The 16,969-nt window shown below is 40.8% G+C and overlaps 1 protein-coding gene across 2 annotated transcripts in view; it reads left to right on the forward strand.

Annotated features, from left to right (window-relative positions):
• The first annotated feature begins 291 nt into the window (after positions 1–291).
• The window catches only part of CAB39 (calcium binding protein 39), a 59,281-nt gene continuing 42,603 nt past the window's right edge, over positions 292–16,969 (forward strand). Inside the window, exon 1 of one of the 2 annotated variants that reach the window (XM_080932864.1) lies at positions 292–666. The gene's annotated coding sequence lies outside the window, so the exon portion shown is untranslated. Of the gene's footprint in view, positions 667–1,808; positions 1,957–16,969 lie in introns of those variants that run through there. The other variant, XM_080932865.1, reaches the window with a different exon arrangement.

A 16,969-nucleotide genomic window follows, 5' to 3' on the forward strand; every position in this document is an offset into this window, starting at 1 on the left:
TTTGAGCCCTCCGCAGCTTTAAGGTTTTAAGACTTGAGGAAGTAGACGTGTGTTTCTCGGGGAAGAGAGCTCAGATGCTCAGGACGGGCTGAGCACCAACCAGCAAGTGAGGGGCAACCTGCAAGACTCCAGCCTGGCTTCTGCTTTCTTCAGGGCCCCCGGCTCTTCAACTTGCCTGCGATTCAGGCGTCCTGGGTCCTCCCGGCCGCCCGGGGGCGCCCGAGCGTGCAAAGGGCGTTGCGGCTCCGCCCGACGTCCCGCCTTTGGCGGCTGCGCAGTGCGCACGTCAAAGCCGGGCTCAGGCCGGAGCTGGGCGCGGGGCGCCAGGATCCGCGCGGCCTGAGGGAGTCTGGGTCTTCAGTAGCCGCGCGAAGGCTGAGGCAAGCTCAGAGGCGAAGGCAGTGCCGGACCTCACGGCCACAGCCGCAGTCCGACCGAGCGCAGCAGCGCGGCGGCCACAGCAGGAACCCCTGGGCCACCGTCCGCCCGCGCAGCCGCCGCCGCCGCGGGAGCCCGTCGCCCGGAGCAGCTGCGGACGGAGGACAACGGAGGGCCGGAGCGTCCGAGCCGCACCGCGGGGACCGAGCGAGCAGCCCGAGGCGGCGGCGGCCGAGGACGGGGACGGAGACGACGCGGAGAGGGAGCTCCCTGGCCCGGCCCAGCCCCGTGAGTGACCCCCCGGCCCGGCCCTGCTCGCGACTCGGACGCCCGCCGGCTTCCGCCCGACCCGCCTCCATTTTCCCGGGTGGCGGCGGCGGGAGCGGCCCGGGGCAGCCGGAGCCCCGGGCGCCGCCCTTGTCCTCGCCAGCACTAGGCTCCCGGGGCCTGCGGGCCAGGGCTGCGGCTAACCGGAGGAGAGCTGGCCCGGCCAGCTGTCACTCCCGCCGCGCCGGGGACTCCGAGCACCTAGCCGCAGGTTCCGCGCAGCCTCCTGTTAGCGGGACGCAAACACTATCTTTGTAGGGAACCTTTCAGGAAAATGCCTAACTGATTTCTGGCTAGGAACTGTACGGTCGGCGCGTTCCCGGGTTCGGTTGGAGCAATCTAAAGCGCCGACTGCGTGCCGGTGCCGGAGCGACTCCGAGGTGAACCCGGCCCGGAGGTACCCTCCCCCGGGGAGCTTTTACCCGGCGATGTGAGAGATAAGACGAGTACATAAATAGCTAAGATACCAGGCAGGAGGGGTAGATAAGTTCTGTTTAGGGACTACCAATTGCTGGAAAGGTGCTCCGGGGAGACGCGACCTGTCGATCGTTTCCGCCTTCCCAGGAACCTGGGAGGCTTCTTGGGCGAGGCGGTACTAAACCGGGTCTAGAAGGCTCGATTGGATTCGGGAAGAGAAGGGGGTTGTAAAGGAGCAGGGCGTGGAGGGGCAACAAAGCTGGAGGACAAAGGTACAAAGAGCATGCGAATGTTGTTAATTCCATCACCGGGTGCCGCGGTAGGTGGAGTAGACTAAAGAGCCAGTTGGAGTCAGATCTTTGAATGCTGTAGAGGAGCTGTTTGAGCGACCTTCCACGGAAAACTTAGAACTCATTTTTCAGTGACTCATGAGGCCGGAAATGTATGCTAGGGCATATTAAAGGCGCTCTTGTGAAAGACAGGCGAGCAGAGAAGGCCACAGTCAGGAGTTGACATTGTTTCTTAAATATAATGCAGTTTGAGGTCGATTTTGACAGCTTCCGGGATATTTAAGTAAATCTATGTTCAAGCCAAGGAAAATACTTTTTGCAGAAAGTGTCACTAGATGCGTGCTTATCTGAAGTAATGAGAAGAGGTGCCTAAATTAACCTTCTCTGCATACAAGGCGTTGGTGAGTTCGCTAAAATTGCATCAGAACTTCTGGATCCCTTTGTTGAAATTGAAAATTAAACTTCGGATTTATAGAAAATAGTAATAAAAACGGAACTGTTGTTAACAGTCTAGACACAGTTGGGCACACCGTTTTCTAGAAAGGTAAGAATTTTCTTGTTAGTTTTTAGTTATGAAAATATTGGAGAGCCAAAAGTGAAAGTTTTTAAGCTCTATTTTATAGGTTTAAAAAAATTAGCAAGTAATTAGTAACGACTAAGAACTTGTAAGAATTGCCTTAGAACTTAATATTGGTTTTGTATGCACTTTTATGTACAAGGAAATAACCTACATTTTTTTGGTCTTCCATTTTACTTTATCCAAATAAGATCTAGCTGCTGGTGGTGGTGAACACTTTTAGCCGTAGCACTTTGAAGATGGAGGAGTCCTAGGACAGCCACATAGATCACAGTGAGAGAGAGGTTTTTGTTTTGTTTTTAAGTAAGACATAATCTTTGAAACATGGAAGTAGTCCCATCTCTCCTTTCTCCACTTCCCCCATCTCTTCCATCCCACCCCCATCTTTTGAAACGTTGTCTTAGTGTGTAGCTCAGGTCTTTCAACCTGTCATCCTCCTGCTGTGGGTTTCTAAATCCTAGGACTACAAAACCGACTGGGATTTTTTTTTTCCCCAAGTTTTCTTAATCTTACTACTTAGATTTTGTTGCTGTAAACATTTTTGCATGTTTCCTTTCTGGTCTTTTTCTGTGTATATCTTCATAAAAATGTATTATGTGCATTCATTTATTTATTTGTTTATTTATTGGCGTTTTGAAACAGCCTCTTACTCTGACCCAAGTTGTGCTGGAACTTGCTGTGTAGACCAAGCTAGCTTCAAAATTCCAGATAGCCTCCTAAGTGCTGGGCATGGACCAACAGCACCATTTTGAACATTTTCTTAAATGTTTTGTTAGGCTTTATCTGTCAAGGTTGCATTGTTACCTACTAAGGCTTCTTGTTTGAAGTATATCTATTAGCTTTTCATCAAGGTTTGGACCTGATTGCTGTTTATTAAATATATTTTGTTTGGTAGAATACATGTATGTGATCATGAGGAATGGAGAAGTGCACACAGACCTCTGTTGTGTGAGCAGAAGTACTTTTAGAAGGGCACTGAGGGGCCTGAGAGGTGGCTCAGTGGTTAAGAGTGTGCACTGCTCTTGCAGAGGACCTGAGTTCTGCTGCTATTGGGTTCCCAGCATCTAGTTTGGTTCACAACTTCCTCTACAGCTCCAGTGACAACATACACTCGTGTCTTCAACTGACACCTGAACTTGTATTCACGTACCCACATGTGTACATAGCTTAAAAAGCAAATTAAAGAAGGATATGATGAAAAGCTTATATTCATGGCTGATATGATATCTGTTATGGCCCTTCCTACCCTCTGCTCTACTACTAAAAAATAGTCTATACTAGGGCTGCCAACAGAGATAACTACTTTTTAATCATGACATCAGAAGTCAGACTTTTTTTTTTTTTTTTTTTTTTTTTGAGACAATTTCTCTGTGTAGCCCTGGCTATCCTGGAATTTACTTTGTAGAACAGGCTGTCCTCAAACTCAGAGATCACTTGCCTCTACTTCCCAGGTGCTGGGCTTAAAGGCCACTATGAGCTTTGTTCCTGTATTTTTGAGAAAGTGTCTGATTCAGTATCTCAAACTAGCCTGAACTTAACTTTGTAGCCTAGGGTGGTCTGGAACTTATGATAGTCTTTCTGTCTTAGCCAGACGCTGGAATTACAGTTGTGTGCACCATATCCCGCAGATTTGAGTTTTCATAAGATTAATATGAAGTAGCTTGAGAAGCCCACTTACTGGGTTTGGTTTTTAATTTGTCTTAAGTGAATCTTTACTGTATGTTGCAAATGTATAGCATCTTGGCTATTTTCTAATACTTAAAGCTTTTCTTGTTAAGTATAGATTTTTGTAGCAATTACTGTTTGTAACCAAGAGCTTAATTTTCCTGAGAAAGTTGATCACTGACTGTTGATACTTGTTCTGCTGGCCTTATAAATATTTACATGTAGACACAGACACAAATTCCCCCTTCCCACAAGCATAAAGATAAAATTCAGTAGTAAATGAGAATTTCAGGTAGTGTCTTTTTGTTACCATTGTTGATATATGTGGGTTGTTGCTTTTGTTGTTGGGTTTTGTTTTTGTTTTTTGTTTGGGTGTTTTTGTTTTTGAGACAGGGTTTCTCTGTAACCCAGGCTGTCCTGTAACTCAGGCTGTAGACCAAGGCTAACCTTGAATCATCCATCCCAACAGTGTCCTGTGCACACACATATGTATGTGTTAGTGTATACAGTCCTCTGCTGTGCCACTTTTATAGAACATACGTGTAGTGTCATTCTAACTTTCCCTAGGAAGAGGAAGATAGGTTTGGGATATGTAGCAGCTGTGAATTTAAACTGGCAGACAAGGGAGATTGGTGTGTTGAAAGTTGCAAGAGTTCAGTCAGGTGGGAAAGTAGACCTAAAGAAGTGTTTGTAAAGCCTGCCCATGCCGATTGTGTTGGCTGAGTCCAGTGCATACTTATTCCTTGATTTAACTTGAGACCTTGCTACTCTTAATACTCAGATTCAGAGCAAATTGTTTTAAGCAGTAGTTCTATGTTTGCTTGTCTTATGTGTATATTTTTGGGGGGAATCTGGGCAGGGTCTCATTGTAGCCTAGGTTGTAGCCTCCGAGTCACTGTTGTAGACCAGTTTTGTTTCCAGTGCACTGTCTTCCTCCCTCGCTTTCCCAGGTACTGGCTTTTGGGCATGTATTAGCACACTCAATTCTGTGTGTGTTATGTGTTGTGTTTTTTCAGGGCATTTTACAAAGAAACAAAACCTAGTTAACCTTAGTGGCAGTCTGGTTTTATTGAGCAATTATTCTTTGCAGCACTACCCAGTGGGTACATTGTTTATGACCAAGGAAGTACTGTAATGTTAAAACATTAGAACTCATTGATTAATTTTGATAAAATGTTTACCTGAGAAACAAAACAGGTTTTGTGGCTTGGTGTTGCTACTTTATAACTTTGTCTAATGACCAATAGCTTGCCTTCTAATAGGGTGCTGTTAATTATATTGGTCATAGCTATTCCTATACAGATTACAAACTTGCTATATTAAGCACTGGGGAAAATCAGTCGGAACAGGTTGTGGTTTACAAGTCTTTGTGGCTCACTCTTGGGTTCTTGGGATTTGGAGAGCAGGATTAATCTCTGGGTTAAAAGCATTCTGCTTGGATTGGGATCCTTAATCTCCTACAGTGAGTTCTATAACCACAGCCAAGTTCCTGAACCCCCTTTTAGTTTAAATTCTTCAGATAGGAATGATAAGATTACATTTGAGAAGCTTGTAGGGATAGTGGACTTGTCATGTACTAACTGTCCGGACAGTTAAGTTTTGTAATGACAATAATAAACTGTTCTGGGTAGAAGAAACTTTAGAACTTCAAAAACAGTCTAGTCAGAATGGCTCTTTCTGTATCTGCAAACACTGAAGCCCCCTGTCACTGGAGGCAGTGTTTGGTTAACTCTGCAGGTAGTTTTCTGTAAAGTACAGCCACTTGCCCAGGGTTGTTCACCTTATAAGCTGTGGGCCTTTGTTCTTCATGTAGATTGCTTTAGTTAAATTTTTGTACTTTATGCAATAATGTCCTTTGAGCCTGTTTTTAAAACATTGATAGAAATTACATTTAGTATATATTAAATGGTGTTTAATATATAATAGGCATTTTTGTTTTAGCATACAAATGTTCATAATTATGTTTGGGGTAACAGTCTGAAGATTAAAGATGAAATAAAGATCATGGGAGATGAACAAAAATTAATAGGTAAAATTGGTGTGGCTACCATTGCATGTTGACATGTTAGACAAACATTACAGATGAGAAAGGCGTATCCAAGGTCTACAAATACAGCATTTGAGCTGGGATTAGAAACCACGTCTGTCTCACTTCAAAACAGGAACTCTCTGAACTGTGCACTACTTCATCATCCGAAATAGTTTGTTTTCCTCAGTAAGGATTTGTTTTCTTGTAGAGGATTTTTGAGTTAGTGTTTTAAAATAAAGGTTTATAAAACAGGCAGTTAAGGATTTTTTAATAGATTTCTAAATAATAGCCACATGTTATAATCAAAAAAAAAAAAAGATAGTTTGTTTTAAATGTGTTAGCTGTATAGTTACAATTGCTTGGTAGTTTATAGTTTATGTAGGCCAGCAGGTAGGTTTTTTTTTTTTTTTTTTTTTTTTTTTGTTTTTTGTTTTTGTTTTTAGTATTACTCCTAATTTGAGGATGGGAGGCAAGTGGGTAATAGGGAGGGCTGGGTTCTGACTAATGTTGATTCTACCAAGAGGCCTAGGTTGGAAGCCCCTAGAGTCTAGATTGTCCTATTTTCTGTGCCGTGTGTGGGGATGTTACTTGCCTTTTTTCCTTCTGGGGTTTTGTTTGTAGTCCTGAAGGCTTTTCCTTTGTGAGAACTTGAAGGCATGTGACTGCACTTGAACATTTTTTTCTTCCAGTTGGTCAGGTGCCTGGAGTTACTTCACACTATTTAAGTACTCTGCATAAGGTAAACAAAAAAGTCTATTTTCTAATTCTCTACCTTTGTACTTACAAAATGTTGAGAACTAATGTTATATGACAGTAAAGTACAACTTGAGTAAGTCAGATAATGATTAACAAGTTCTAAAAGCCTTCAGTGAGTAGCATTGTCACTGTTGTGAAGCTCTATGAGCTGTTTGGGGAGAAAGGAAAGACATGAACCAAAGGCACTGAGCGGGAAGGAAGAATCTGTAGAATCCAGTTGGTGGCAGCAAGGACAGTCCTGTAGAATCTAGTTGAAGACAGCAAGATACTACTCCTTACCTGCTTAGGGTTGTTAACTGTGGTAAAAGACAAGGGGGACACTTGAGTAACAACTCCTTAAATGACTTTTGTTTGGTTCACATGTTATGAACATTCTGCTAATATGGGTTTAAATACCTGGCTTCAAGAAATTGTTCAAAAAAAAAAAAAAAAAGAAAAGAAAAGAAAGAAAAAATAAATTACTGATCCATCTAAACAATTCTTTTCTGCTTTAATAGCAAACTCTAGATACTACTGGTAGGCAGGCAGACTCACTAATATAATCTATGCAGATTTTCTGGTTCTTACCCCATAACAGTCATGGCTTTATCATTTGTTCAGCCTTTGAGCTATGCTTGCTATAGAAGTTGTAAGCTGTTTGTAATTAAGAGTTTTTTGTTTGTTTGTTACAGGATTTCTCTGTGTAGCCTTGGCTGTTCTGGAACTAGCCCTGTAAACCAGGCTAGCCTCAAACTCACCTGACTCTGTCTCCCAAGTGGTGGAATTAAAGTTGTGCGCCATCATTGTCTGGTTGAAAGTTTTTGGTTTTGTCTTCACTTTTAAAAAACTTGATAAGGTCTCTTGAGTTTGTCCTTTTAGGAAATAAAATGTTTCTATAAATAGTAAATGATCCAGGCATATAATAGTGTGGTAAAATTTGTAGTCTGTAGAGGTGGAACTGCTTAATTAGAGTACATTTTCATGTTCATTTATCTCTGTTGTATTTGCACTGGAAAGGGATTTACATAATAGAAGAGACCCCTGCTCCTTTCCCTGTAAGTTTACCAAGTCTTGTTGTATGGAGTATTAGTCTTTTGATAGATCAGTAGCTCTGTTACTTTGGGTGAGTCTTTGGGTGAGTGGGTGGGATCTCATGTCCAGGCTGGCCTTGAATTTTCTGTATAATTTAGGATTTTTCCACTGCTGTTTCCCAGGTGTTGGTTATAGGCATAAGCCAGTTTTTTGTTTATTTTGTTTTAATGATTGATCCTGGGACCTCATGCATTCTAAGTGGATCCGTTAGTCCTTAACCCCAGGTTTTTATTTTTGAAGGTGATTATTTTCTGCAGAGCTTGTCAGAGAAATACATTGTACATTATAACCTTTTCCAACGGTACCATAATGGGCAGTACTTTCCAACTTGCTGGGGTTATTTGGTTTTGATGTCCCTTTCCCTAGGAAGACTGACAAAAACCTTACAATAGGTTCCATTGGAATCATTTGAGAAATGTTCTCTTTGCACACTTACTGGTTTATTTTCATAGTATTTATTTTTCTGATTAAGTTAACTTTTTTTTTTTTAGTAGTAGTCTTGCTTTGTAGTTCTTTCTGCCTGATCTGAGACTTGCCAAGTAGACTAGTTTGGCCTAGAACTTTTGGCAGTTTTGTTTTTTGCTGAGTGCTAGCTACCACACCCAGCTGGGAGGTGATAACTTTTTAGAGAATTAAAATTGTTATTTTAAAATGGGTATTTTCTCTACATATATGTGTATGTACACCTAGTGCCCATAGAGGCTATAAGGTATCAGTCAGGTCCACTAGAACCAAAAATAATAGGTGATATGAGCCAATGTGGATGCTGAAAATGGAATCCTGGTCCTCTGGAAGAGTACTGTACCATATCTGCAGAGCATGAAGCAGTTAGTTTTTAAACCTTACTGTGTGTGATGTTTTTTAGTATTCTAGATTTGTTAATACCTGTTATGAGCTATCAGAGATAACTCACCTTGCTATTTTAAATACTCTTTTAGGTTACACTGGTTATAATCAGAGGACATATGAAAATGAGGCTGTACCAGAGAGATGGTTCCTTAAATGAAATAGTTCAAAAGCTTCATGTTAATAGGGCCATAAGAAAGGACTTAAATCCTACTTACATGCTGCTGGGGATCATATTGTATGCCCATTCTTCCCTGACTCTCCTGTCTGTAAAATAAGAGTAGACTGATGTCTGTAAAGAAGCTGTGGAAGTTCAATAGGAAAATGTTGTGTATCTGATATGTTCCAAGTTCCTAGTCCATGGGAGCTATTCCTGTGTACTTTCAGAGATATTTTATGACTCTGGAAATGCTTTAAGTAGCCAGCAGTGAACCTGGACTCTTTGGTCTATAGTTGAATGTGTCATTTGTTGTGATGTCAGCAAAAAATATACATTTAAAAGTTTTACCTCCTAGTTATGAGCTTTTTGGTACAGTATTGCACAATTAAAAGATTTTCTTTACACATTTTCTTAAGTAAGCATGTAATTAGATACAAATGTATCCATTCTAGCCCAGCATCATGGCAAATGAAGATAATCCTAGCTCTCAAGATGTTGGTTGAGGTAGGAGGATCACAACATCTGAACCTAGCCTGGGCTACATAGTAGACCCTATCTAAACAAACAATATATATGCTTGCAGTGATAATTAGTTTCTTGTAGTTCTTTTTTCATGATTTTATTTTATGTGCATTGGTGTTTTACCTTCATGTATGTCTGTATAAGAATGTTAGATTCCCTGGAGCTAGACTTAACAGTTTGTGAGCTGCTATACTGGGAATTGAACCCTAGTTCCCAGAAAAACAGGCAAGTGCTCTTAACCACCCAGCTGTCTCTCCAGCTCCATTTTTTTTTTTTTTTTTGTATTTTTAATTCACAAAAACAAAAATAAAAGTTGGTGTTTCTTATTTTATCCCCATTTCTGCAGGTTATTTTTAGTTATAGTATTTCTGCTGCTGCTAAGGCTTTACTCCAAGAAAAGAGACATTTAGAACAGGTCAGTAACGTGGAGGCCAAATCAACTATTATATTTATGTGACTCATAACACATTTGAGTTTTTCCCTACTTGATATTTTCCCAAACATGTTAAAAATTATGTTTCATAATTACCGCCCCCCCCCAAAGAAAAGGTCAGGTGTGATGGCACACTTCTTTAATCCCAGCACTTAGAGGGCAGGCTGATTTCTGTGAGTTGGAAGTCAGCCTGGTCTCAGAAAAAATAAGTTTCAGGGATAGTGTATTTGAAAGTGGGTGTGTGCACATTTTTAAGTTCAGGTGCTTCCAGAGGACTGGGGGGGGGGGTGGTGGAGGGGATAGGGTGTGTGTGTGTGTGTGTGTGTGTGTGTGTGAGAGAGAGAGAGAGAGAGAGAGAGAGAGTGTGTGTGAAGAAGCCCTTGGACCTAGAATTAAAGGAAGTTGTGAGTCACCCAACATGGGTGCTGAGAACTGAATTCAGGTTCTCTTCAGGAGTAGCAAGTACTCTTAACTGCTAAACCATCTTTGCAGACCCCCAGTGAACAGTTTTTATGGGAGTTCTGGTATACCTGAAAAAGGACTTCTCTGTTAATTAAGTGCCTATAGTTAGTGGAGTCACAAGTCTAGAGTAGGCCAAAGGTCCTAACAAAAGTGCTGTAGACCATGTCTTCTGCACATACCAACTCAGTATGAAAATAGCTCATGAATTCTGTGCTGGTGTAAGCAGGAAGAACAAGATTAAAAAGTAAATAGTTGCCAACCTACACAAGTATACCAGTTGCTGGTCCATTGTCAAGACCTATATACATATGTATTCAGCCCATTTATAAGAACCCAATGTTTTCAGGTGTTTTAGTCAGTGAAATGATAGCCTCAGTTATAAATCTGGAAAGGGTTCTATATTCAGCTCTCTGGTGTAGGGCCTAACCTTATACATGTAGTAGGCTTTTTTGTGTTCACAAGAGTATGGGTTGTAGACCATCCTGGAACATAGCCAAGCCTCCTGTTCCCATTGTGTGTTACCAAGTTACTGTCAGTGCTGGTTAAGGAGCTGAGAAGAAATAGATCTTAACAGGAAGACAAGAGAAGTTCAAGTACTGTTTTTCCTCAGACAGGAAAGGTAAAGTCTACAAACCTCAGAGCCACAATTTGGGATGAATCCTGGAGGTCACAGCCAGGTGTTGATTCCTAGAAGCTCCAGGCCATTTACTAGGTAATTTCTTTCTTTCAGGATCTTAAGTAGAGAAAACATACAGACTGCTTTAAGTTGGATTATTTTTGATATCTTTATGAAGTAATTCTGTTGTGCTAGTTTTAGGGGCTTTGGTTTGTTGGCTTGTTTTTGTTTTTGTTGTTTTGGTTTGGTGGTGTTTGGTTTGTTTCAACTTGTTATAAGCTAGTTATTTGGAAAGAGGAACCTCAACTGAGAAAATACACCCTCATCAATCACATTGGCCTTAGTAAATCCTTTGGGGATTTTCTGGATCCCAGACTTAGGCAGGAGGATCACAAGGTAACCAGCCTTGGTTATAGTGAGATTTTTGCCTCTAAAAAAGTCTTCCAATATTGCTATTTTCTCTCTTTACATGCCATGCTGGCCAGGCTAGCTGGCAACAGCAGAGGTGTTCTCTAAGTACCCCATGCTCAGGAAGAACTGTCTAGTTAGCGCTAGACAAAAGCCCAAGGCTAAGTGTCCACCTGTGCCAGGCTTACATCCTGAAACTGTTCCTAATTTCTCTGTCTGTGTGACTAGAAGAATAAATAATCTCAGGTTTGCTGTGAGATACTCCGCTGAGATGAACAAAACAGTTGTTACCCTCTTTAACAAGTCCCTGTTTATGGTTCTAGAGACTATAAAATACCGGCAAGTTTCTCTCCACCTGGCTAGTTAGTAAACTAATAAAATCAAGTCCCACTCAGTAGCCATATCTTATACAAAGATACTTTATTTCTTGTTAGCAGTATTATAAAAGTCAGAACAAAAAGTACTCTATGAAACAGTGAAATCTCTAAGAAATATTTGGGATCACTGAAAAAAACTAAACTTTTTAAGATTTATTTATTATATATAGCTGTCTTCAGACACACCAGAAGAGAGCATCAGATTCTGTTATAGATGGTTGTGAACTACCATGTGGTTGCTGGGATTTGAACTCGGAACCTTTGGAAGAGCAATCAATACTCTTAACCCCTGAACCATCTCTCCAGTCCCAAACTAAACTTTTAAAAAACCTTAAGTCCTAAGAAAAAGTGACTTAAGAGTGGCTGTGTTCTCAAGTGGGAAGACTATAAGCAAGAAAAAAAATCTCTCATCAGTGTATTACTGGCTAGAGAGTACTCTTAAGTTTTTTTTTTTTTTGTTTTTTGTTTTGTTTTTTTTTTTTGGGGGGGGGGAGGCCTTTAGAGCAAAATTTAATAGCATGAAGAGGTTTACAAAAATAGATTGATGTTATTTTGAGAATAATACTGTAAATTTTTTTTTCTTAATTCAGTTTTGATAAATTGTACCTAATACAAAAATTCCCTAAATTCAAACTTGATATAAAAGAAGAGATGAATTGAACTCAGTTAGATGACAGATCTGGCAAAATAGAAGACTGAAGAAAATCCTACAAAGGGCCCTTGTTTCGTGTCCAGATGGAAAAGCTACTCTCCTCCGACAGCGTCTCCTCTTCGGTCAGCAGCCAAGAGCAGTCACAGGTCTGGAGCTGACCCTACAGTACAGTTCCTGCAGATGGAGCCCTCTGTTGGATGACACCTTGCTCCCAGCTAGTGTCTCTGTTCATCCTGTCCACATGTCCACGAGTCCACAGAAGACAACTGAGAGGCTATGGGTGTCTTGGGTAATGCTGGACCCAAGGCCCTGCTAGACATCTTTGCTGACTGAATTGGGCTTGAGTTGAACCCTCACTCCTTTCTCACCTGTTAGATATTTTACTTTAGCTCTGCATCAAAATAAAAAAAAATGTTATTAAATTATATTTATTTAGTTTGCATACATTCATATGTATTGTATAAGTAAGTGCTTGGACACACACATGCTATGACATACCTGTAGAAACCAGAGGACAGCTGGGATAACTTGGTTCTCCTTCCACTGTATGGGTCCCAGGGATCAGACTCATGCTGAACCATATCAGTAAAGCCGCCAGCTTATAGAACTCAAGATATTTAGGAACTTGCTTAATGACCACATTAGTGGGAAGGAGAAGGTGGTGGTGGTGGTGGTGGTGGTGGTGGAGCTGTGTGTTACCCTGGCTATTCTGAAACTCACTGTATATAGGCAGACCTCCAACTCAGAGATCCACCTGTCTCTGCATCCCAAGTGCTGGGATTAAAGAGGTATGCAACGTCATACCTGGCCCTGAGAGATTATTTATTTAGTAAGAAACTTCTAGAGTTGGTGTTAAAGAGAGATCATGTGAAGGCACTGAGCTTTGGAAGAAATGTAGTCAGTGCAGATCTGAGGGCTTACGAGAAAAGAGCTTGCTTAGCATGCCTGAGACCCTGGATTCACTCCCCAGCACCACCAGAAAAAAAAGTGCAAGTAACATGAGGAAAATGAAAATAGTGAAGTGTGCCTAAAAATGACATTCAGTTCACCATCCAGGATGGATTGCTGCTGATAGGAGATTGAAGAATTTGGATGTGCCTCAAGGGGAGAATGTCCTCTAGTCTACCATCAGGATAGATAGATGTTGATCGGAGCTTAAAGAGTTGGACTTGGGTATATTCTATAAACATAAGGAATTGTATATACCAAGGGAGAGTTGTCTTTTATTACTAAGAAATTCTCAGGCACAGGCAACCCTGTGGGAGATGCTTTGCCTGCTCTTGCTAGATTAGAATGTGAACAGGAACAGAATAGAAACATTGGCTAGATCAAGATGGTTCATAAGAGATAAAAGACCCTAATTTGTTAAAGAAAGTTTGTTTTTGTGTTTGTCCTCACACAGTTGCTCAGTTAATCTCTGTTGGTTCCACATTGCGCTAATTTAGAAGACAGAATCATTCTGCCATTTTATGAAGCAAGAGTACAGCTGTCTTTACCTAGTTTGACTCTAAGGACTAATTCTGGAGTCAACCCACTCATGGGTCCTTTGAAATCAAAGCAGTTTTTAGGAGATTCACTTCTCTCAGAATGAAAGCTGTGATGTCACAGTACATCTAACTATAAAATGTTCTGCCTAGCCCTGAGTCAATCTTGAAAGGAGAAATTCTAAGCAACTGTGCCTGCATTCTCTCTTCCTTTGAAGGAATTGTTACAAAGAGAATTGGGTGTTGATGTTTTGTTGATAGTTTGGTATTTGTTTTGTTCTTAATTTTGTGTATGTATGTGTGTGGGGGATATGTGTGAATGAATGAGTGAGTGAGTGAGTGTGTGTGTGTGTGTGTGTCTGTCTGGCTCAGAGTCAGGGGCCATATGTCAGTTACAGGTGTCTTCCTCAGTCCATCTGCACTTATTTCAGGGGTGGGGTGGATTGCTTGCTTGATTGATTAGTAATTGATTTAGAGGTAGGGTTTCACTATGTAGTCCTGCTTAAAATGGCTTAATCCATTTTGTTTTATTTTGAGAAAGGGGCTTCACTGAGCTTCAAGGCTGAGCTCCAGGGGTCTGCCTGTCTCTCTCTGTCCCCAACCACCACCCCAAAGCTTGGGTTATATACTTTCACCATCAATCCCAACTTTTTATAGTGGTTGCTGGGGATCTCTACTTGAGTTTTAGTGTTTGTATTTTACTGAAAAAGCCATCTTCCCTTTGTGTTTATTTCAAACTCCCATCTTTCACTTTACCATAGAAAACACAATAAGGCACAGTAGAAAAACAGGAAAAATTAACTCTTGGGTCAGGGTTAATACACAAATAAACATCTTATATACAGCTAGGTGAAATCCCACATTTGGCTTTGATTAAGGTAGCTAGAATATGGAGTTAGTTCCTAGACTGTATATAAGACATAAGCTGGTCACTTAAAAGGAAGAAGCCTGCCATTTTCAGGAATTAAGTAGGTCAGTGTAGTGTCTCCAAATGAGCTACTTAGACTTAAGATATTTTAGTTTAAAACCTAAAAGATAATATTGGCCTGGAGTACCATACTATTAAATCCTTATTTTTCTGAGTGATCTAAATCCACTTGGGATTCTTCCACCTTGACCTGGAGTTCTGGGATAGTAGGCATATACCACTGTACCACGTTGAAGTCATTGGTTTTCTGATGCTCTGGAGCTGTTATAGTGGCCTTGTAATAATACTTTCAAACATCTTATTAGACACCAGAAAGGTTCGAGGTTATAATCTCAGGTAACTGCACTGGCTTTAACAGTTGGCTAATCCTGGTGGACAGCACTAATAGCTGCCTCTGAAATTAAAGAGCTTACCCAGGGCTTAATTGCAAATCTAAGTACCTACATTGATTTGGATGCCAGTAAAATGCCAAATGGCTTGGCATATGCCAGTAATCCCAATACTTGGGAAGCAAAGGTAAGAGGACAACAACGAGCTTGTGTTACATAAGACTTACAGATTATGTACTATTCATGACATAGAATTCCCATTATCTAAAACAATAGGAATGAGTTGTTAGGACTGGAGTACACTGACTTCTTACTCCAGAACTCAGCTACCACAAAGTTTGAAACCTGTTTTTAGCACCATAGCTAATACCATTTCTATCTGAAGATGTTTCTGAGCATATATCATTCATCTCCCATTATCTTGAAATAAGTTCACCGTATTTGCTTTACTCCTAGAACACTTGTAGGAATCCAGTTTTAATCAGTTTATCTTTCATTTAAACCACTGTGATTCTGACACTGTAGTCAGCAATATTTGAAAGAAGTAAAAAGTAAAGAGGAAATCAAGGGAATGATGGTGTATACCTTTTATGGGAGGCAGAGGCAAGCAGATCTCTTTAGTTCCAGAGTTAAAATAAAACTAAAAAAACAAGACATTAGAAAATCAGTTGAGATGAAAGATGTAGGGCATCTGCATCTGGATGATAATCTGGTTGAGTTGTTCCTTTGTGTGCAGCAGCAGTCTTGGTTATTCTGCCACTGTTGTCACGTGGTTGGTAGCATTCCACTTTTGAAATAGTGAAAGAAACATTAAGTTCTGTGCTGAAAATGTATAGAGGCTAGAAAGTTTTCAATATAAGTAGCTCTTCCTGGTTGAGGTATCTCCCAGCTGTCCAGCTTCCTTGGCTGTAAAAAGCAATTGCTTCCGCACTTTACATACCGATTTCAGATGAAAAGGCAGATTTTCCAGTTTGACTGTATTGTGTTGTCAACACACCAGGAGTGAGTGGAATGTTCTTTGAGCAATAAGGCATGTGGCCATTCTGTAAACAATACTTGGGCTTCTCAACTATTGCCTTTCTTTCCACTCCATGCTTTATTACCCACAAAGCTTGACAAAATTACAAAATAATTTGATTCTATATCAGACTTTAGATCATGAAATACAGCTCTCTAGCCAATTGTAATACATCTTCTGGCTTTCCTTCAAGAGCATCAGTGTCTAAGAGCCAGTTCAGAGAGCATCATCTCCTTGGTGTCTGCCTGCCTTTAGCATGCAATGTGCCTTGCCTGTCCTCTGAATTTGGTATTGGTTAGGGTTTTCATTAGGATATCTTAGTCTACTTTGTATTATGACCTCATCTTTTTAGATCCATGAGCTGAGTTATGGGTATGTGGTGGAATTCTTCATTTCCTCTAAAAGCATATGCAGCCAATTTTTGTGTGATCCTGCTCCTGGTCGACAGCTGCAGTCCAGTTGCTCCTCTGTTGTTAAAAACTATTTAGCCTCATTATTTCATTGAGAACTCTTCTCTCAACCTAAGATCAAGCCTTCATAAGCCAGTTGATGTGCTGACAAAGAGTCTAGAAAGGATATGGTGTCTGGGTAGGAGACCGGTCATCTTTGAAAGAATGTTCTGCGTCAGCAGTCACGACCTATGTGTCATGACCCCTTTAAAGATTGCATATTACAATATCCTGCATATCAGACACTTACATTATGATTCATATTGTAGTAAAACTAGCTATCAAGGAACAACAAAATAACCTTACAGTTGGGGGTCATCACAGCATGAGGAACTGTATTAAAGGTTTACAGGATTAGGAATATTGAGAACCACTCTTCTACATGACGCTCAGTCATGCAGTACCATGCAGTTGTGTGTTCTGTCTCCAAACATTTCTGCTGAAAAGAGTTTGTTTACACTAAATACTACTATTTGACAGCCTTTGGGCAGTTACAAAGAAAACAAACCTGCAAATCTCCAACTATGGTGGTACAGCTTGGACTGGCTATGCGGTCTGTTTGTGCTTTTGTGGGCATTTGGCCAGAACAAAAATAGTAATGCCAGACTTTGAAGGAGAGTGATTTCCCAGGTTTATATATCTGATTCTCTAGACATTTAAAGCTGTGAGTTCAATTTTTTTTCAAAATATAGTTCTTTATCAGAATAACTAAAGGCAAACTTAGAAATTACTTTTACTAGTACGACTTTTTAAAGTCACCGAATTTCTAACACAT

This window comes from Micromys minutus, assembly GCF_963924665.1.
Source record: "Micromys minutus genome assembly, chromosome: 19".
Classification (NCBI taxonomy): Eukaryota; Metazoa; Chordata; class Mammalia; order Rodentia; family Muridae; genus Micromys; species Micromys minutus.